Source organism: Felis catus, chromosome D4, assembly GCF_018350175.1.
Source record: "Felis catus isolate Fca126 chromosome D4, F.catus_Fca126_mat1.0, whole genome shotgun sequence".
NCBI lineage: Eukaryota > Metazoa > Chordata > Mammalia > Carnivora > Felidae > Felis > Felis catus.
The window spans coordinates 69,479,677-69,502,398 of record NC_058380.1 but is presented as its reverse complement, the minus strand read 5'-3'; the positions used below and the strand labels follow the sequence as shown (position 1 = coordinate 69,502,398).

General features: G+C 41.4%; 1 pseudogene; it reads right to left on the bottom strand.

Moving 5' to 3' along the window:
* Positions 1-972: 972 nt before the first annotated feature.
* LOC101088626 lies at positions 973-22,719 on the bottom strand (annotated as a pseudogene).
* Between the last annotated feature and the right edge of the window lie 3 nt (positions 22,720-22,722).

The following is a 22,722-nucleotide window of genomic DNA, read 5'->3' as shown; positions in this document are numbered from 1 at the left end:
GCTCATCATTGAGGACTGGTTGCAAGAGAGTTTTCTGCTCTTTCCCCCAGCAGGAGAGTGCTGTTGCTTGTTACTTACTGCAAGGGTTACCACTGGGATAGAGAGGTTTCCCACTTCTTCCCCAGAGGCAGATGGCTGTGTTCCTATCCCTTCTGCAGACAGAGGATCTTAGCCCGTCTACTCCTTCCCTAGTGGTTTTGACTTCAAACAAAGCCTAGAAGGTTTTGACTTCTTATGAGAGAAAGTTCTGGAAAATGGGCAGTGTTTCATGCCTGCAGGCCAGTGAGGACTCTCTCTCAGCTGTCCTGACTGCCTCAGTCTTTTTTCTGAGTACCTGGTAGAGATTGCGGAAAAAAGCTTGGGAACATGAATTTCTCTTGTGTCTGAGGTTCCCGTGGATTCTTAACTTCGTGCCAACGCACACTTTGCTCTTAAGAATTTTTTGCAGTGCTAGCTCTTTTCTTCTTACCCTCTTGCTCCAAAGAGGCTCTGGCAAAGGTGGAACTGTTCTTGCGTACTGTGTCTGTGTGGCAGGGCTTGTCATTCTTAGGAATTCAGATCTCCTGATTGTCTTGTCATGGGCTCAAGGGGAGTTATGATTTTATAGATTGGTTTTCTCTCATTGTTGGGATAGGAGGTATGTTCTCTCGTGGCTTTCTACCTCACTGTGGGTTTTAATTTGAACTTCTTTCATGACTAATGAGTTTGAGCTTTTTTTTTTTTTTTTTTTTTTTTTGCAGAGCCAGCTGAATCTTTCTTTAAGAAAAGACACTTGAATTGACTTTTAGTTAGGGCCATGGGCAAGAGAAGATACCCAGGCAGTAGACTACTCCTAAGGGTAGAATGAGGACTGGGGCTGAGCCTCAGGTGGGTCTCCTGTTCCCAGTCACTCCCCTGCACATTCCCCCAAAGGCTCTCCTGTGGCAGCCACAGGGGAAGGGTGGCTGGGGGAGGGGGAACGTCAGTGACTGCTCACTTGGATAAGACCTCAGGTGACTTAGACACCAGCTTCCCATTCCAGGTCTCGATCTTCTTCCCAACCATGGCTTTGGAGTAGCTGAGCAGCGGAAGGAGCTGGAGTCCCTGCCAGAGCTGAAGCTGGACTGGAAGGAGCTCAGGCTATAGTTGAGGCCAGGGCTCTTGAGTCTATGGGGATAGACTGAGCTCAGCCTACCTGAGTATCTGCTCGTCATCTTTGTATGGATCCTCATGTTCTGCATCTCAGATTCCATCCAGCTCTCCTCACCCTCAAGCAGATCTTGATGTTCAGGGACAGCTTGATGTTCATGAGCTTCTGGTACTCATGCAGTACCTGGATCCTGTCCATACCATGTCCTTCTTGGCTTGCTTCAGGGCAGCCTCCAGCTCAGCCAGCTTGGCATTGGTGTCCTTAATGACAAGCTACCCGCACTGTTCAGCCTCAGTGATGGAGGCCTTCACGAAAGCCCTTTTTGGCCTTTGAGGGTCTAGATCTAAACATGGAATTGTCTGATGTTCCGATTCATCTCAGAAATCTCCATCTTTGTACGATAGGGGTTATCCCCGTGCTTCCCAGCCAGTGTCTGCAGTTCCTTGTACTTGACCTGGTACGTGGTCTCAGCCTTCGCCTGGCTATGGTTAGTAATCTCCTTGTACTGGGCCTTGACCTCCGTGTTGACGCCTTCTGGTCCAGGGAGTGGCTGTTGCCCATGAAGAGGACCATGGAGGTGTCAGAGATCTGCGACTGAGGCTCTTGGTTTTCTTCTTCATACAGCAGTCTTAGGGAGTCAATCTTGTTGGGGAGCCACTCCAGGTGGGACTCCAAATTTGCCTTATTCATGTAAGCTTCATCCCCAGCCTTTTTGACAAGGACAAATTCATTCTCCATCTCTGCAAGCTCTTTGATCTTTGATCTCTTCCTTATTCTTATTCGTGACGTCCTCCACCAGCCCCTGAATGTTGCCAGGTTCTGTCTCCAGCTTCAGCTTCTTCTGGGCTACTGTGTTCAGCTGCTGCCCAAGGCTGTTGATGCAGCTCTTGAACATGTTGTTCATGTTGCTCTGAGCCATTTTCTGGTCCTGTGAGAGACTCCACTTGGTCTCTGTAACTGGTTCTGCTGCTCTAGGTTCTACACTTTGTTGATAAAGGAATTGTTTTGTGGAGTTGTTATTTTGGCTCTTGATCTGCTCCTTATCCTGAGTGGGCATGGCCTGGGTGTTGGAGTCTACTCCCAGCTTAAATGGGCTCAGCAGGCTCTGTTTTACTGAGACAGCTGTGATGTTGTATATACCCGTGGCCCTGCTGTAGCCCCTGACCACACTCATACTGATGCCCACCTGTGAGAGGACTGAGGAACCAATGTGGGTGTCAGGCACACTTGTGTATGAACAGCAGCTGAAGGCCCAGGGGCCAGAGGTGGACACCTTGTAGGACTTATGGGTCACCCTGATGGACACAATGGAGGCTGCAGTGGAGGTGAGTAGGCTGAACCAGACAGAGACTTTGAGGAAACACTGAGAAGCTCTTTCTAGGTGTGGGACCTTGAATACCTTTTAATATAACAACCATGTTTTGCATTTACCTGCTCCATTGCCTTTGTCTGAAATGCTTTTTCCTTTTATGCTCTGCCCGTTTCTTCAAGGGTCACTTCTAGGGTCCCTTTGTCCATGCAACTATCTCTAACCATGACTGTCTTCATTCACCTCCCCTATCAAACCTTGCTTTCTCCACCCCTCCATTTACCCAGTATTTTGTGCTGTTTGAATTAGGGAACTGGGATTTGGGGAAAGATACCACTTTTTTCTGGTTTCTATTAGTTTTCCTTATGACCAGCTAGGAGAAGCAGAGCAGGAGGGTGAGAGGTAGTATACATGCTCAGGGTGGATTTTCCTGGGACTTGGAGAGAGGAATAGGTCACAGAAACAATTTCTTCTAAAACTGTTAAGGCTACACTTCATTTCCCCAAAGAAAGAGTTTACAGTCAGGCTATTTGTAGGAGGGTCATCTCATAAATGCCCTGAAGGCATCCTCCTGGTTTGGGTTGTGTTTTGTTCCTTGCCAGGCACTTTTCCTGGTTAATTGAGCCCAAATTGCTGAAAACAAACTTTCTCGGGGTTATCCTCATCCTGCTGGGTATCAGCTTTCCCTAAAACCAAAATTGCTGCTTAGTCTAGACCTGCACGTTTATTGTTCTATTTTAAGAGAAGCCCCAAATCCACACCAGAATAGCAGAGGTGGCTGCTCTACACAAAACTGCCTTTCTTTATGGCATTTGCTTGTCTCCCTCACAGCCATGAACCCTTTGTATGCTGTCTGTCCCTGGCAACTTCTGGGCAGACCTCAGCTGCTTTGTTACTGTCTGGGGCAGCAGCAAAGCCAGAAATAGTGTTTTCAAAGTGAGAGAAGAGAAAAATAGGATACGTCTCAGTCACAGAAAAGCAAGCCTGAATTCTGAGGGTGGTCATAAAAGACCACCTGTTAATTAAGCCATGACCAGACATACCTGGCTGGGTGTTCCTGTCTTTCTTTTCCTCTGACTCCGTGGACTGCATTTTTCCTTTACATTTTGCTTCTCTGTCAGCATTTCTGGGTGAATTGGTAAAGCACATCAGTTTTCTATGATTCTTTTTTTTTTTTTTTAACATTTATTCATTTTTGAAAGTGAGAGAGACAGAGCATGAGTGGGGGAGGGGCAGAGAGAGAGGGAGACAGAGAATCCGAAGCAGGCTCCAGGCTCTGAGCTGTCAGCACAGAGCCCGAAGCGGGGCTCAAACTCACGGACCGCGAGATCATGACCTGAGTCAAAGTCAGGTGCTTAACCGACTGAGCCACCCAGGCGCCCCAGTTTTCTATGATTCTTTCCCGTAGTGACCTCAAGGCAGTGGTGTGCTGGTAAACGTTTACTGACCGGCTCTCTGGGAAGAGGAGCCCTGATTTGCAGTGTTTACCCATTTCTGTAGTATAGATACTTTCACCACAGCTGATTAAAAAGATTTTTTAAAATGTTTATTTTTGAGAGAGAGAGAGAGAGAAAGAACACAAGTGGGGGAGGGACAGAGAGAGAGGGAGATGCAGAATCCAAAGCAGGCTCCAAGCTCTGAGCTGTCAGCACAGAGCCCGATGTGGGGCTCAAACTCACAAACCGTGAGATCATGACCTGACCCGAAGTCGGACGCCCAGCTGACTGAGACACCCAGCTGTCCCATCATCATAGCTCATTTTAAGCTACTAATGTGAGATCACTGAAAATGGAGTTGGACAGAGACATGCAATAGCACACAATTATATAGAGTCTCCACCATATGAGCGAAATAGGTGTAAGTAACCTCAAGATCATAGATCAGTGATTGGCAAGTGATGGCCTGTAGGCCACATCTGACACATGGCCTGTTATTGTGCAGCCTGTGAGCTAAGATTGGTTTTTAATTTTTTAAAGCATTGTTAAAAAAAACAATATATGACAGAGACTATCTGTGACTCTCACAACCTAAAGTATTTAGTATTTGTCCCTTTGCAGAAAAAGTTTACTGGCTCCAGCATAGATAACAGTAAAATTTGAATTTTTTTACTGTTGGGTTTTAATATTATTTATTTAACTGTTAATGTATATTATTTAATTTTTTATAACAGCCGTGTTTAACAAGCCACAAAGTTCCTCCAAATTGAATAGTTGGTTCTCATGATCTGGTAGGAGCTGACATTAGCACACCACTGCCCGAAGGGTCATTGCTTTAGGGACCTTAAGAGTTCTTTAGTCCAATATCTTCACATTATAGATGGGGAAACTGAGACCCAAAGAGGAGAATGATTTACTCAAGATCGCTTGGCAAATTAGTGGCTGAGCCAGGTTTTCTACCCGCTAGTTTTGTTGTGTTTGGTCATTTGATGCTGTCTAACAAATACTCGTGGTCTCTTTTTTATTGCTTTTACCTCTTAACTCCCTGATTTCCCCTGAAGTCTGAGCTGGCACTTGGCACCCTATGGTATGCCCCAGCACCGCACAGCCTGGGCTAACAAGTGGAAGCACTGTCACATTGACTTAACTGTGACCCTGTTCACATTTACTGACTTACTCCTTTTTCTGTTGACTTTGAGGATATTCTTTTTCTGCCCTCTAGATTGTTGCCCTGGGTTTTTTCCTCAACTCCTGACTTTTTACCCAGTCTTGGTTTCTTCTGACAGGATAGTGTTCTTGCATCAGCCTCCTTGACCATCACCTCCCCTTTGGGGTTTGCACTGAGCACTCTTCTGCTAAATCCTTGTTCTCATCAGACTGGTACCCTGTTTTTTGTGAGAGAACCTGATTTTTTTCCGAGGTCCTATGGGTGGGGAGGGGAGAACAGAGGAAGCTGGGTTGAAAAAGAGGAAAATGCTGGTATCGGGGTGTGTGACTAGGGTTGCATCTCCTATGAATTGTTGAATGAGGAGAAGGATCCAGGCTGGAGACAGAGAGGGAGAGGTACAGAGAGGAAAAGAGAGAAGAGAGGGAGAGGGAGGAGAGAAGAGAAGCAAGGAGCAGAGATAAGCTCTGGGTTCCATGGCTTCCATAGTCCCACGAGGCTGGGGTGCTTTGGAAGTGTCACTAGTAATCTTATAATCAACTCCCACATAATTTGAGCTAGTCTAAGTGGATTCTTGCTCCTTGTGACCAAAATTCTTGCTCCTTTTTAAAAATTTTTAAAATTTTTAAATTAAAAAAATTAAAAAAAAAATGAAATTTGTCAAATTAGTTTCCATACAACACCCAATGCTCATCCCAACAGGTGCCCTCCTCAATACCCATCACCCACCCTCCCCTCCCTCCCACCCCCCATCAACTCCTTGTGACCAAAATAGTCTCCATTTAAAACACTGGAAGTCTCAGAATGTTTACGGACTGGGAATAGCCGAGGCCCTGAGAGCAAATGACCCTGTGAATGAGCAGGCACCTTTCCATAGGGGTCCCCTGTCTGTCCAGAAGCTATGGCAGGGTTCCAGTTGCTTTCCACTGTTTTCACCCCTCTTTTCCCAGAGTGGTTGAATGCCAAAGGATTGTTTATAGCACCATTAATGTGGTCGAAGGCAGTGGCAACTACAGCCTGATTTTGATATATGCTAAGGTTCCAAAAGAAAGCGATAAATTATGAAAGATCTTCTATGAGTGTGAAAGTAAAAAAAAAAAAAATCTTAGCTTGAAAAAAACTTTTCATTTTATGTTTGTTTCTATGAAGCAAAATTACTTGTTTATTGTTAATCAATAACACCTGTAAAGAAAAAAAAACACCTGTGAAGAAAAAAAATATATAGTCAGAATTGTATTTCCCTGTAAATAATACTTTCACTTTGACTTTCTGCCTGTCCATCTTTACATAGGTAAACTTTTGCACAGTTGTGTGCAAAATGATACACACACACATTTTTCAGTTATGGAAAGTTTCTATGTTTCTGTAATCTGTGGCATTTTTCATTTCTCATGGTTGAGTGATAGTGTTTCTAGTGGATTTGCCACAGTTTGCTTAATTTATTCTATAATTGGATGTTTAGATTGTTTCCATTTTTTGCTCTCATTTTCAATAATTCAGTGAACATTTTTTTATATTTGATTTTATAATCAAAATGCAAAATTCCTCAGCAAAAATCCCCAGAGTGGGATTACTGGGTGATGTGGGAAGGCTAGTTTCGGAAGAAACACTGGGTTAGAGTCAGAGACCTAGGATTGATCTTTGATCTACTACCAGTGTGATCTTGTGCGAATTACTGCATGTCAATGATCTACAGTTTTCTCACCTGTAAACTTGACTTATACTAATTCATACCTCATAGGATTTTGAGGAGCATTGATGATAATCATAAGTATTAGCACATAGCATACTTAGATGAGTTAGTTGAAAGAGGATAGACATTTTTATTCTTTTTGTTCCATATCACCAAGTTCTTTTTCAGAAGATAGAATCATCAGTGACAATGAGTATATGCAGATTTGAGGGCAAACTTACCAGAATTGAATTTTATGATTTTAAAGGTCAATATAATAGACCTAATATATTAAAAGATACTGAGGGATATTCTGAAGTGTGCAAAAGAAATGCTTAGATACTAAAAAGTAAAATAAATAAATTACCACAGTACGCAAAGCACAGCACGGTATGAAATGATAGAACTAAGAGAAAGGATCAAAGAGACTGAGGTGGGAGGGAGCTGTGGCAGAGGAAGTCAGTACTTTTCTGATGCATCTCTGACCTTTGCCAGGTCTGCTTATGGGTGGGCCCTGCTCAATAGTTCCCTTTCCTCTAAATGAGCAGTGCACAGTTCTCTCCCCGGACCCTGGCAGATGCTCCCCAACTCCATTCTTCTCTGCCCTCCACCCTTAGGGGAGCAGATGTAGCGCGGGGAGGGAACAATGCCTACATTGTAAGCCCAGCTCTCACACACAACTCCGTGCCTCCCTCCTCACCACAGAGGCTGCTGCCCATGCTGCCAGAGCCTTCAGCCCACTCCTGTGCCCACTCAGACTCCTTCCTGCCAGACCCCAGGGGGCAGACAATGCCTACTTGTACTCAGGCCCTGGTTTCCTTCTTGCAAGGAAGCTGACCTCCCTTTGCAGAATAGCCTTTGGCTCATCTGTGACTTAGGATGGCAGGGTTCTCTCTCTACAGCTGAGTCCTTGGCACTGGAAGAAGGGACAGTCCCCTAAATTCCAAGAGATCTGGAGGAAATGACTTGAGTCTATTTCTTCTTCTTGTGAGACTTAAGTGGTCTGGACTGTTAAATGAAGCGGAAGCATCAGAACAACTATGGTGAGCCCCATGATTCACAACTGTTCTTCTGGAAAAGTCCATAGTCTCTATAGCATGGTCCTTTTTGAGCACCCATGCTGTGGGATGAAAAAAACAACTCTGCATCAGGCAGATTTAAAATCCAGTACAAAAACTTTCTGATGTGGGTAGTAGATTTCTTCTCCTTTAATGGTGCTTGATATTCTATAAAGCTCTTTCTCATCTATTTTCTTTGAGGGAGGTGGGAGTATAAACAGGGAAACCGAGGCCCAGGGATGGAGAGTAGTTAATAAGTTTGGAACTGGGACTTTGGAATCTAGGTCATTAGTCTCCTGGGCAAAATTGTGTTCTTTCTGCCACACCATACTGAGCCTCGTGAAGAGCATGGAGAGGGCAGGAAATGAGCAACCTCAGGGATGCAGAAGAGGATCCCAGGGGATAAGCCTGGAGGGACTTTGCGAACAGCAGAGCTGCCCTGGGAGGAGCTTACTGAGTAGAAGCAATACAGGACTCTGAGATTTCTTCTCAGTTGGGTTTTCACCAGAGCTCCTTTATGGTTTCCTGCAGTCACCTCTCTCCCCAGGGATCTTTGGCTTCTAGTAGGACTGAGAAGACTGCTCTGAGCTAAGCCTTTGTGAGATGCCATGGACTGAGGGCAGCTGCTCAAAACTGGATTGTAATGGCTGGAGGATCTCCGATCGCTTAGATTAGAGATCGATAGTCTATATTTTTCCCTTCTAATTGACCCTCAGTGTTTCTCCCTTCTCATCAAGTGTGATCATTTTAAAAGGAAAGTCCCCCTGCTCAATAATTTTCCATGGCTTCCCATTCCCTCAGGAAAAGTACAATCCCTGCAAGATGACATACAAGGTCTTTGTGGGCTTGTGCTGGACCCTAGCCCCTGATCCTCCTCCCCACTACTTTTTCTCTGACTCCCACCCTGGCCCTATGCTCCCTTTTTACAAAACTTTGGTGAGTTTCCTAAAGGGAATATGCTGTTTTATGCTTCCATGCTTTTTTCCATGCTGTGCTCTCTGCCTGGAATGCCTTTCTTATTTTGAAAAAAAAAATTGTTTATTAAAAATTTTTTTTTTATTTGAGAGAGATGGGAGGGGGGGGAGAGCAAGCACTGGGGAGAGGGGCAGAGGGAGGGAATCCCAAGCAGGCCCCATGCTCAATACGGAGCTGCTATAAACATTGGGGTGCATGTGTCCCTTCAAATAAGCATACCTGTGTCCCTTGGATAAATACCTAGTAATGCAATTGTGGGGTCGTAGGGTAGTTACATTTTTCATTTTTTGAGGAACCTCCATACTGTTTTCCAGAGTGGCTGCACCAGTTTGCATTCCCACCAGCGGTGCAAAAGAGATTCTCTCTCTCTACATCGTCGCCAACATCTGTTGTTGCCTGAGTTGCTAATGTTAGCCATTCTGACAGGTGTGAGGTGGTATCTCATTGTGGTTTTGATGTGTATTTCCCTGATGATGAGTGATGTGGAGCATGTTTTCATGTGTCAGTTGGCCATCTGGATGTCTTCTTTGGAGAAGTGTCTATGCATGTCTTTTGCCCATTTCTTCACTGGATTATTTGTTTTTTGGGTGTTGAGTTTGATAAGTTCTTTATAGATTTTGGATACTAACCCTTTATCTGATATGTCATTTGCAAATAATCTTCTCCCATTCTGTTGGTTGCCTTTTAGTTTTGCTGATTGTTTCCTTCGCTGTGCAGAAGCTTTTTATTTTGATGAGGTCCCAGTAGTTCATTTTTGCTTTTGTTTCCCTTGCCTCTGGAGACGTGTTGAGTAAGAAGTTGCGGCGGCCAAGATCAAAGAGGTTTTTGCCTGCTTTCTACTCGAGGATTTTGATGGCTCCCTGCCTTACATTGGGGTCTTTCATCCATTTTGAGTTTATGTTTGTGTATGGTGTAAGAAAGTGGTCCAGGTTCATTCTTCTAAATGTCGCTGTCCAGTTTTCCCAGTACCACTTGCTGAAGAGACTGTCTTTATTCCACTGGATATTCTTTCCTACTTTGTCAAAGATTCGTTGGCCATACATTTGTGGGTCCATTTCTGGGCTCTCTATTCTGTTCCATTGATCTGAGTGTCTGTTTTTGTGCCATCTCCTTTTGCATTCTGAGTTGGATCTTTATGATGGTGGCCCCTGGCTCCCACTGGTCTCACTGTCCATGTCACTAGAGTCACACTGGGTGCTCTCAGTTCCTGAAAGATTTATTCCTGCTTTAAGAACTTCACAATATTATTTCTTTTGTGTAGAGTGCTACTCCCTCAGTTTTGACATGCACGAGCCAGCCTGACTCTTTGTCAGCCCACCTAGCCTATGAGATGGGAAACCTTGGATTCTGGTGTATGAACTCTTTGAGCCATGTGATTGCTTATTGCTAATAAGGCTTACACGTGTGTGCCCGTGGGGTGGTCAACATGCTTTAAAAGAGTGAAGAAAAGAGAAACAAAGCATTCTGGTGTCTTGAGGAGGTATAGCAGAGGAAAGAAAAGGAAGGAAGGAAGGTAGGAATTAATCAGTCAGACTCTTATCAGATCTAAGTCCAAATTCTGGCCTCTCACTCATTAGGTGTGGGATTTCGGACAAGTTACTTAGTCTCTCTAACCTTGGTTTTCTCATTTGTAAACTGGGGTTAATAACGGTTTTTGTCTCTTATGGTTTTAGTGTGTATAATGAAGTTTAGCACAGTGTATGCTGCATAAGTCCTCACCTTCATTTATAATTCATTTATTAGAAAACACAGTGTGTGTGAATATATAAGCATTTATTCAAAATCACTTCAAAATCTCTTTTCTCCCTGCTTCTTCCTTTATCTCTTCTCTCCCTTCCTCTGCCCCTCTGTTTTGTCTTTTTCCTTTCCTTCCTCCTCCCTCCTTCCCTCCCTTCCTACCTTCTTTTTCCTTCCTTTCATAAACTTTGTTGGATGCCTACTGTGTGCCAGGCTATATCCCAGAGTCTGGGAAAAGACTTTGGTGAGAAGAATGTGTGTTTTGTTTTCTTACCCACGTCCCTGAGTGAACTTTGAATTTGTCTATATGACTTAGTCTCAAATGACAGGCCCAGCAAATCTAAAGAGGTTAGGGGTGGTGGGGTGTGGATAAAAAGGTTCTGGGGATGAAAAGGTTTCATCTGGGTCTCTCATCTGGTCATCCCCAGATCTCTACTCTCCGCCCACTGCCCAGCAGGGAAGTCTCCACTTGTGATATGAAAATGCCCTTTCAACAGCACCAGTGTGGAAGCTCAGATGTTTGTAACAGTTGCTTAATTTCAGGAACAGAGATCTATTTTGCCAACTTATGCTCCCACCGGGCCTCTCTCTGCACAGTGTGAACTTGGAATGAAATCCAAACCACGAAGTCTTAAACTCTTGAAACTTAGCAGGGGGAAACAAAAGGGAGGGGATGGTGATTTCTAGGTTCAAAGAAAAAAGCTTCACCAGGCTCATGGATGAAGGAGTTGACCTAAAATATAATCATCCAGAAATAATATTCTGAAGATTTCCTTTACTAGAATCAGAGACCTATTGGTAAAACTTTCTTTGTAACTGAGAGATATAGAAAGGTAATGTGGGGGAATAGTTCTCCTTTCCAGAGCATTCAATCAAGAGTTGTTTTGTGATGTCACCTGCTCAGAGAAAATGTTTTCTTTTTTTGGCTAGGAAAGATCATCTGTGATCTTTAAAACGTAAGCAATATAACTGGGGATTCAAACTTACAAATCCATTTGTAATCCCCAGTTATATTGCTTACGTTTTAAAGGTGTATTTCACAATGACCCTGTCCCAAGATGAAGAGGCTTTAAAATGAGTGAGACCAAAGACTATTAGCATAGTTCAAAGCAGATTGGCCATTTATAGGCAAACTGGGATTATGAAAGGTAATTACTCTGATGTGGTATTTCCTATTCCTCCTTCAGAGTGCACCTCAGATTTCAGCTTCTCTGTAAAGTGTTCCTATTCCTTTTCCCCTCAGCCTGTGTCACCTACTTCCCCTGGCCTATTCTCCTAACTCCTGTCAGCTGCCTCCTGCCCCAGATTGGTGGCCTTCTCACTAGACCTGCTGGTCACACACCCTGCCCTAATCTGCTGTCTTCAGAACCACCACTTGGGCCCCTCATAAAGCCTGAAATCTTGGGGAAAAGGGTGTGGGGTGGGGAGTTGTAACTTACCCAATGTGATGGGCGTTTCCTCATTCAATACCACTCTGAGTCAGAGGGCTTTCTTAGTCTACCTGTCTGTGTGCTTGTAGGGAGGGGAATGAGAAGAGATATGGTTCCTGCACCAGTCCCTGGGAGGGGTTGCTGGCTATGATAGTAGTCTGAAAGCTCTAGAAGGAAGAACTGCATGTGCAGAGCCTGTCCCAGGGATCAGACTTGGCTTAGCCAGCCTTACCAGTCCTTTGGTGGAGAAGAAGGAGAGGTTGCAGAAGACAGTTTTGCTTGCCTGAGTTGACTTATATCATGGGTGTGGTGAGGCCTGGGACCATATGAAGGCTACGTGGGTGAAGAGGGGTCTCAGCAAACTAGGGGGCATGAGATTATGGTGGTTTTTTTTTCGTCTTTTTCGTTTTAGTTTATTGTGTTTTCTGACTTAAAACTTTTTTTTATATGAGTTTGGTTGACACATAATGTGGTATTAGTTTTGGGTGTATAACAGTGATTCAGCATCTGTATAGTTATGCTGTGTTCACCACTAGTGTAGCTACTGTCTATCACCATACGATGCTATTATCATATTGACTGTTCCCTAGGCTGTGCCTTTTATTCCTGTGATTTATTCATTCCATAACTGGAAGCCTATATCTCCCATTCCCTTTTACCCATTTTGCCCATGCCTCCACCCCCTTCCATCAGTTTGTTCTTTGTATTTATAGGACTTCAAAAACTGCTTCTGTTTTTTGTTTGTATATTTTATTTTTTTAGAGTCCCCATATGAGTGAAATCACATGGTATTTGTCTTTCTCAGTCTGACTTATTTCCCTAAGCATAATGCCCTTGTGAGCTTATGGTTTAAGTTATGTTATCGGTGCCCCAGAAGTTGGGCCCATGAATCTAACTTGATAGGACTGGAAGAAGCTTCTGGAAGAGTGGGAACTAAAATCCTAGAGCTTTGCTGGGTGACAGGTCTTTAGTATGGGGCAAGAGAAGGAGAAGCTTATACGTCGAGGCAAGATCCTTCCTGCTTTCTAGCTTTGGATTCAAGAGCCATGGTTAACTCTAACACAACCCTATCTGCAAAGTCCTCAGATCTTTCCTCCAGGAAGCCTAAAGTCTGGCCTGGGCTGAGAAGGAGAGGAATGTACACTCCCTGGGCTAGGTGGTTTGGCTTCCAGAAAGGACTCTAATATGAAGCTTTTGTGGTAGTATTGAAAATGGTGGTTTTAAAACAAGTTTACAGTTTATTTGACACCACCCTTCCAAAGGTGGAGCCTAAACTGCTTTTGAATATGGGCTTCCCTTTAGACGCACTTCTAACTAATGGGACATGCCAGAGGGGTTGCTACCTGACTTCTCAGGCTAGGTTTGGAAAGGCTATACAACTTCTTGGAACCCAAGCTGCCATGTTGTAGGGAGGCGCAGGCCACAGGGAGAAGCCATGTGTGGGTACTTGAGCTGACAGGACCAGTTCAAGTCTCACCTAACAGGCAGCTTCCATTGCCAGACATTAAATGAGAGAGCCTTTAGATGAAATGAGATGAGCCCTCAGCTGTTGACCCTACCCTGTTGATGCAACCTGCCATCACCAAGTCCTACCCAAGTTGCAGATTCATGAAAGAAATAAATGTTGCATTGTTTTAAGTCACTAAGTTTTGGGGTAGTTTGTTACATATCAAAGACGTAACAAGAACACAAAATGCCAGAGTTATCTGGCTTCTGTCATTTGTTAGACATGTGGGTATGTTGTCTTCCGCCCCCCAGCAGGAGAATTATTCAGTAAATCATGGCACACTCAAAATGCACAATATCCTACAGCCATTAAAAATGCTATTTTTGAAGAACTTCTTTATAATTTTTTTTAATGTTTATTCATTTTTTGAGAGGGAGAGGGGGAGATCATGAGCAGGGGAGGGGCAGAGAGAGAGAGAGAGAGAGAGAGACAGACAGAGAGAGAGAGAGACAGAGAGAGAGGATCCGAAGTGAGCTCTGCACTGACAGCAGAGAGCCCAATGTGGGGCTTGAACTCATGAACTGTGAGATCATGACCTGGGCTGAAGTCAGATGCTTAACTGACTGAAGCCCCCAGGCATTCCTGAAGAATTTCTAATGACTTGAGAAAATGCTCTTTTTATAGTATTGAATTAAAAAATGCAAGTGCAACTCTGCATATATGCTAGAATCCCAATTTTGTTTTAAAAACATGTGCATATGAAAATAAAGGGGAACACGTATACGATCAAGTGGTAGGATTATAAGATATCTTTAATTTTTGTCCATTTTCAATTTTCTGTAATGTATATATGCTGTTATTATAATGAGAAAAAATTGTCACATTAAAAGAGATGAACTGTGGCTTTCTTTTTTGTCACAGAAAACAGTGTCATTTTCTCATTCTTAATTTCCAGTTTCCAATTTTGCATAAGGGGAGACTTCATAGTCATTCTAGGAAATGGTTCCCAGTAGATAATAGTAATTGAAAAACTGACTTTATCAAAATGAATGTAATTAAGTGAGTTTTCATCAGAGTTTCAAAAAAAAATAGCTCTTTTGTTCTTCCCTTCTCTTCTTTTTATCTTATATAAGCTTGACCAAACCCTGTTTCATCATACTGAATGTCAGAGTCTTCTAAAAACTTCCTTCTTCCTGGAACAAGGCTCTCTTGGAGCTGCCTCCGTGTCCTGCTCCGATTCCCATACCCAAACTTAGGATTTCCTTCTCCTTTAGGAGCAAGAAATATCTTTCTGGAACTGTATCTGTAAAAGGCACATTTGTGGTACAAAATTAGTCTCCAGATGAAAGCTTTCTCTCTATACAGTCCTAATTCAACGTTGTAATCCAGGAGATAGTAAATGAGTCAAATAATGTTAGATTTGGAAGAAACCCCATAGATGATCTGATTTACCTCTTTCTTCCAAAGAGAGGGAAATCCAATGGTATTCCCAAGGTAATGGCATGAATGAAGAAACACCAGCATCAGGGCCAAGTTTTTCTGACTGGAGACAGCAGAGCCAGGTAGAAAAAATGAGGGTGTTGGTACCAGACATCCTTGGGTTCATGCGTTTGCTCTGCTAGTTATTGACTGTAAAATTGGACGAAGTTACTTAATCTCAGTTGCCCCATCTGTAAATTGAGGAGAATAGCAGGTACCTTGAAGAACTGCTGTGATATTAGAAATACTATATTTCATCCTTCCTTCAGATGATAAAAAAAAAAAAAAGTTGCTCTTGCTAGGCTTTATTTGAGCACATAGTTTCTTCAGAGGAATCAGTTCAAGGATCACTGATACAGACAAGTATAGACCCAAGAAACAAATATAGGCATTTTCAAAGTCCACAGTTTTAAACACCTGAGTGAACAAATATCTTTCCCATGCCAACACCGTCCTCCTCCCAAGCTGACCAGTTTGACTCTTAACACTTGGTGGGTTGTCATTGCGCCTTCACCTCCTTTGCCCCCCTAGCCAAATACCTCATTCTCCTCCTAGTGTCCATGGTTTACTTTACTTCTGTACCCATTTTTAATTAAAATTTTTTTAAATGTTTATTTACTTTTGAGAGAGAGCGAGAGAGTGAGCGAGTGTGAGAGAGAGGATGAGAGGCAGAGAGAGGGAGACACAGAATCTGAAGCAGGCCCCAGGCTCTGAGCTGTCAGCACAGAGCCTGATGTGGGGCTTGAATTCATGAACCATGAGATCATGACCTGAGCTGAAGTCAGATGTTTAACCAACTGAGCCATCCAGGCACCCCTGTACCCATTTTTAAAAATAATCCTTTTCCTTCTTCTGTATCTTCTAACACATGTCAGTTACCCCAGAAAAAAAATCTCTCTTTTTATTTTATCCATAAATATAAAAAACTCCCTAAGTCCTAGAGGCATGTATAATATACTTATGGTCATGATTCATTTGTGTGTGGGAAAATGAAATCCATATGCTTTTGCTTTAGTGTTATTAGATTGTAATAAAACATGATTAAAAGTGAAATAACATTTCTCATCCATCAGATTGGCAAGAATAACAAATACTTATAATATCTATTATTAATAAAGGTGAAGGGAAATTTATATTATTATATACTATTATGTTAATGGTAATTAATATGTATAATATTATGTACTAATGTTTTGCATCAATAAGTGATTATTGATGCAGCCCTTTTGGAGAACATTTTGGCCAAATCTGTTAGAATAAAAAATGTATTTATCCTTTATTTGGATGTATGAACAAAGAGGCATGTTTGAGAATATTTACTAAAGCATTATTTATAATAAAAAACCACAAGCGTTTCTTGGTAGGGAAATGATTAAATGAATTAATGGTTCATTCATTTTATGGAATACTCTGAAGAAGTTAAAAATAAATGTGATAGATCTATGTTTGCCAACATGGAAAGGTATCTAAGACAGTGTTATTTGAAAAGCACAAGATGGTGAACAATGTGTATGGTACGATACTATTATATAATATGTAATTACATTAAAAAATGTGGAAGGATATGCTCCAAATTGGTAAGAGTGGTTATTTTTGGAGAGGAAAGTGGGTTTTTTAGGAAAAAAAATTAAATAATTAGGATGTTTTTACTTAGAAAATTTAAAAAAACAAATAACATTTTAAAATTCAGTTATGACTAAAACCCACAAAAACTCCCCATGTGATTCTGATGTTTATACAGGTTTGGAGGCCAAAGTGTGTAATCTATTGCTCTGTAACAAATTACCTTAAATTTAAAATTTAGCAGCTTAAAGTAACATACTTTTTAAGGATGGATTACCTAGCCCCCTGCTTTAGGATCTCTCAAAAGACTGCTCTCAAGGTGTTATCTGGGGCTGTGATCTCATTTCATCAGTCTATTGAGGAAGGCTTTGCTTTTAAGATCACTCACATTGTTTTTGGTAGAATTCAATCTCTCATAGGCTGTTGGATTGAGAGCTTCAGTTTTTTATGGCTAGTAGGCAAAGACCACCCTCATTGCCTTGTCATGTGAGCCTTTCTAATATGGTGGCTTGCTTCATCAAAGTGTGCGAGTTGAGAAGGCAATAGAGAGAGACCAGCAAGATGGAAATCAGTCTTTTGCAACCTAATCATGGAAGTAACGTGCCCTCGCTTTGCCATATTCTATTCGTTAGAAGCAAGTTACTAGGCCCAGCCAATGCTACAGAGGGAATGGATTCCACAATGACATGAATACCAGGATGTGGGGGATCACTGACAGCCACATAGGATCCTGCTTACCACAGAAACCACTGGCTTAAGTAATTACGAAAACATCTGAAAATGAACTTATTTTTGTCAAACACCATCATTCATATTTTAGATTTGCTTGTTCAATTGCACTTTCTACTTTAATTATAAGAATTACTTAAATATTTTTATACCTTAATGTATTTCTTAAACAATATCTCATATTGGTGATATACCTTTTTGGACCAGCCTAAGAACTCCATCATCATCTAGGTCAGAGTTTCCATGGGATAATGCATTTGAGTTCTGTACAGCACTTCCACACATTATGGGGACATCATTCACTTGTAAACTGGGGGAATAGGACCGCTCAATCTAGAGATTAAGATGACCAGTATATTTTCAAATCTCTTTCAGAATTTGCTTGTAATGGGTGTTTGCTTCAGTTCACATTGCTGTAGAAATACCACCCCAAAACTTAATGGCTTAAAACAACAGCAACCATTTTATTATTGTTAATGAATTGGTGGTTGACTGTAGTCAGCTGTTCTGACTGGAGCTGAATGGTGTAGGATGACGTCACTCATGTGTCCGGTGGCTGGCAAACCGGTTGTTCAGCTGGGACAGCTCTTCTTCATATGGACTCTCATTCCCCAGTAAGTTAGCCTGGGCTTCTGCATATGGTGATCTGAGGACAAATCTCATTGGTCAAAGCAAGTTACATGGCTGAGCCTGGAGTCAGAATGGGAGGGGAACTGCCTAAGGGAGGCTGGATTCACTAGGGGTGATTACTGAACATTACTACCACAGTGTCAGGAGTTTTCAAAATCTTTTGTCACTTTCATGTTCACATTTTGTTACACATAGCCACCAAAAGGTACAAATCTTGTCAACCACTAAAGGAGTCACTACACTTTTGGGTCTCACTTCACGGAGTGTATCTCAGTGAAAACTGATCCAGTCCTTCTATAGCACTAGGCCAGGGCTGTTGCAGTTTGAGGAAGTAAATATGAATGACATTTCTTCCATTCATCTCTGTGCTCTAAGCTCTATCATCGTAGCAATAAAGGCCAATCAGCATCAACATGCATACCTGGATTGCATTAACTCAGCCACCTGCAAGGAAAAAGCATCAGCAAGTAATAGTTTAATGTCATGCCCTTGACTTTCATTCATGGTCAATATGAAAAGTGATCATTGGAAGAGATCTGTATATCTTTAGTAGAATCAATGTGGAGAATGCTATTAGGAATGATTTTCAGTGTCGCTCATATGAAGTGTCAAATGATAAATTCCTTCCAGAAATTAGTATCAGGAAGATGCTTATTTTGCCTGAAAAGGGTAATCAATCAGTCTTCTTTATAAGGCAGTAAGAATCAATAACCTCTCTTTTTTTTGGCTTTGGATGGTATAAATAGCTGACGTTAAATGTAATGGTTATTTATTTATGAGAGAGAGAGAGAGAGAGAGAGAGAGAGAGAGAAAGTGTGTGTGTGTGTGTGTGTGTGTGTGTGCGCAAGCAGAGGAGGGACAGAGAGATGGAGGGAGAGAGAGAATCCCAAGCAGGCTCTGTGCCTAGTGTGGAACCCAACATGGGGCTCATTCCCGTGACTGTGAGTTTATGACCTGAGCTGAAATCAAGAGTTGGAAGCTCAACCTACTGAGCCACCCAGGCATCCCTAAATGTAATGTTTTATTACAGTAACTCTTAGCCCTGTTAGCTATGGCTTTTGATACACTTATTTCCCTCTCTCTCTTTACCAAATGTTATCTTTCTGTTTTAATCCTAATTTTTTGGGAATGTTTTGGGGGTTAAAATTACAAATACATGAACAAACAGATAAACATATTAAGCAATCTCAGTTTTGCTGCTAACAAGTTATGTAATCATTTAAAAAAACAATAATCACATAAGCATTTAAAAAATAATTTCCCTTATGCATAAAATGTTGAGATAAGATTGGACCAAGTGATCTTTCAAGTCCCTTTGGCACTTAATAACTCCCAAACTGTTTCTCCTGTGACTTTTTCACTTGAACATTTTATATTTTATGATTTAGTCCAGCTGTTAAGTGTCTTGAATGGCTTAGTAGAAAACGGTGAATTCCGATCTCTTTTAGTGTGGTTTAAGATTTTTTCAAATATTGTCAGTTTGGCAAAAAGTGATGGATATTGGCAAGCCATTGTCCCTTGTTGTTAAGATCCAGATGTACAGTGTTTCTAGGGAAGTGTAAAGCATATGGCACTGATTCATAGTACAGCTCATCCGCAGTGTTCATCAAAACCCACTTGACATCTGTGAAACCTCTATGGCTTGACATATAAAAAGCTTTAAGTTTGATTTGCTTTTAAAAATAACTTAGAACCTAAAAGTTAGCAAAAGGCAACCATTGACTCTCAAGTGCTCATAAATTCAACCAAACACTTTCCTAATGATAATTAGGGGATAATTTAGCTTTTATTTTTATTTTTTAAAACTTTGTTAAAGTTTATTTTTGAGAGAAAGAGAGTGCAAGTAGGGGAGGGGCAGAGAGAGAGGGAGACACAGAATCCAAAGCAGGCTCCAGGCTCTGAGCTGTCAGCACGGAGCCTTATGTGGGGCTCAAACCTATGAACCGTGAGATCATGACCTGAGCTGAGTTGGATGCTTAACTGACTGAGCTACCCAGGCACCCCAGTAAATTAGCTTTTAGACACTACTCTGGTTTTCTGTTGTTTGGACTGGTTGATTTGTTGTAGAGAAAACTTTTTAAAAAGAGACTTTGGATTGGAATTTCTTATGAAAGCCTATTAGAAAATAATATATAATATATAACATAATATAATATAATATAATATTCCTGTACAATTTATTAATTGCTTCTGTAGAAACATTAAGGAAGCATGAGTATTTGAATGTGTGTAGTCTCATAGTTAAGGGTTTAGCTGTGGATATCAAACCCCACCTCTGCCTTTCTGAGTGACAGAAAGTTACTTTTCTAAGCTTATTTCCCTAAATTTTGAAAGAGTGGCTATAACTATACCTATAATGTAGAAGTGTAAGTAAGGAGTTCAGGGAAGCTGGTTAGCACAGTACCTGGCATTACACCCTTAATAACCATTAGCTATTATTAATGCTGTATTATTAATAATGTTAAATTACATAGGATTAGGTCTATTTTTACCCTTTGTCTCCCTCTTTATGTGAAAAGTTTTATTGAGTATGAAATAAGCTGAGTGAATATAGAATTGCTGATAGTTTAGTTATATATGTGTAAAAGGAGCCAGAAGATCTGGGCTTATGTCTTGATTCTTTCACTTACCAGCTGTGTCACCTTCAACAAGTTTCTTCACTACTCTAAACTCCATTTTTCAAAGCATCACGTCAGTTTTCCTGCAAACGTGGCTGGTACGTGAAGCACTGGGCTCCCCATTGAGTCACCAACATGGTATGCCTTTTCATGAATAAGTCAGCAAAACTGTGATACCAAGATTTGCCTAAGATAATGGTTCCTGACTAGGACCACATGGGGTTCTCAGCTGGGAGGTATTTGGAAAATGTTTGGGGTTACACTGATTGTCACAGTGACAATTGTGGGTGTTGTGGGCATTTAACAGGCAGGGCATAGGGATTCTAATTGTCCCACAGTACGCAGAACATGAGGTAGTCCTGCACAATGGAGAATTGTTCTGCCCCAAACACCAATGGCATCCACACTGAGCAATGTTGGTTTCGAGGGCTAAGAGAGAGGGGTCTTTGGTTCAGAGTCATTAAGATTTAATCCAGGTGTGGATGGTGGTGCTTCCTAAGAAACTAAGACTGTTGAGGCCAAAGCATGTCTTTGTGGGTGCTGCCTTTTCCAAGATTTCACTGATGGTGTGGGTACTGAGTCATATCCTCAAAGCACTATATAAAAATCTCTGGCTTTGCTATTTACATTGTTTCCTTGCTTTTCCATGCTGGCCGTGTGCACCACTCAGGGCCTTTGCACTGGCCGCAACTTCTGTTTAGAACACTGCCCTGGGTAGCTCTACCTCACTTGCTTTGCATCTTCTCTCACAGACACATCAATGAAGCTTACTGTAACCACCCAAGTTAGAATTGTGCTCTACCCAAAACAACTGATTCCTCTTACTCTGCCTTTTCTCCCCCTTATAGTACTTAATGTCCTAAAATATATTACCCACATTGATCATATTTGTTTTTATTTTCTGTCTCCCTGACACTAGAATGTAAGCTTCACAAGGCAGGTGTGTGTGTGTGTGTGTGTGTGTGTGTGTGTGTGTGTGTGTGTGTGTGTATGAGAGAGGGAGGGAGAGAGAGAGAGAGTGTGAGTGTTTAATTCACAAATGTATCCTAAGCCCTTCATCCAGTGCCTGGCTCTTAGTAAGAGTTTCATGGATATTTTTGAGTGCATGTATGAATGGATGAACACCAGCAAAAAGAGCTAGAAAATATAATGGCATGAAGGTCTAGGTCCTAAACACAATAGCAATAGAAAAAGGTTTTAAAAAAGGAATAAATCTGAGAAATATGCAGGGCTTGTGTGAAAAAACTATAACATGTTATAGAGAGGCATGAAAGAATGGAGTAAATGAGATAGTCTCTGATTACTTGATTTGAGGATTTTCTGTTAAAAAGAGGGCCATAACTTTAATTGTGATTACAGAATAAAAGCTGCCTTTTGAACTTGGCAAAAATGGTTCTCAAATACGTTGGGAGAATAAAGTGAGAAAAGCTCAGAAACATATGAAAAAGAAGAATACCAAGGAGAGGCATACCCCAGCTTTATTGAAACCAATTATAAAGTAACTAAAACAGTATAATACAGGTGCAAAAGTAATCAGAGAAATGGAACAGAATAGAAACCTCAGAAAAAAACACAAGTAGGTATACAGAGCTGGAGTGGGATAAAGGTAGTATTTTGAATTAATTAGGGAAAAGTACAAATAACTAACATTTATTGAGCATTATCCATTATTTATTTATGTCTTGCTGCAGAAGGCATGCACTATCATTACTCATTACAGACAAGGGAATGAGTCAGACACTTTAAAGTGCAGTCACTGCCCAGCCTGAAGTCCACAGTTTGTACATTGCAGAGTTGAGATTTGAACCCAGTTCTGACACCTCTATCTTACATGGCTAAATATTTGGAAAAAAGAATCACACATAGACTTAAATGTAGAGAATGAAAATGTAGCAAAGACTTAATAGCTTTAGGGATTTTTACAAAACATTTTTGTAATAAAAATTTGAGGCCACATGAATTTATTTTTCTACATAGAAATAATTATATACTTTAAGATTAATTATATCTACAAATTGGAACTCTCGGCAATTACCAGAAAATGAGGGAGAGGGATATTTAAGTAATATGAGAAATTATTTGCAACATAGGTTAAAAAAAAAAATCGCAAAATAGTGTCCAAAGTATGATGTTATTTCTATAAAATGTATTTATAAGCATCAACAAAAGAAGAACTTCCTCATTCCCAGTGTAAGTAATGTATGTGTGAGGGAAGGCTAGCTAGCACCTGAAGAAATCTGTGACTGCTTTTCTCTCTTGTGGGATGGTTTGCTACTACTGCCAGGCAGAAAATGGCACTCTGGTACCTTGCGAAAATAGATGCCCAGGTCTTCTTTGGCCATGGT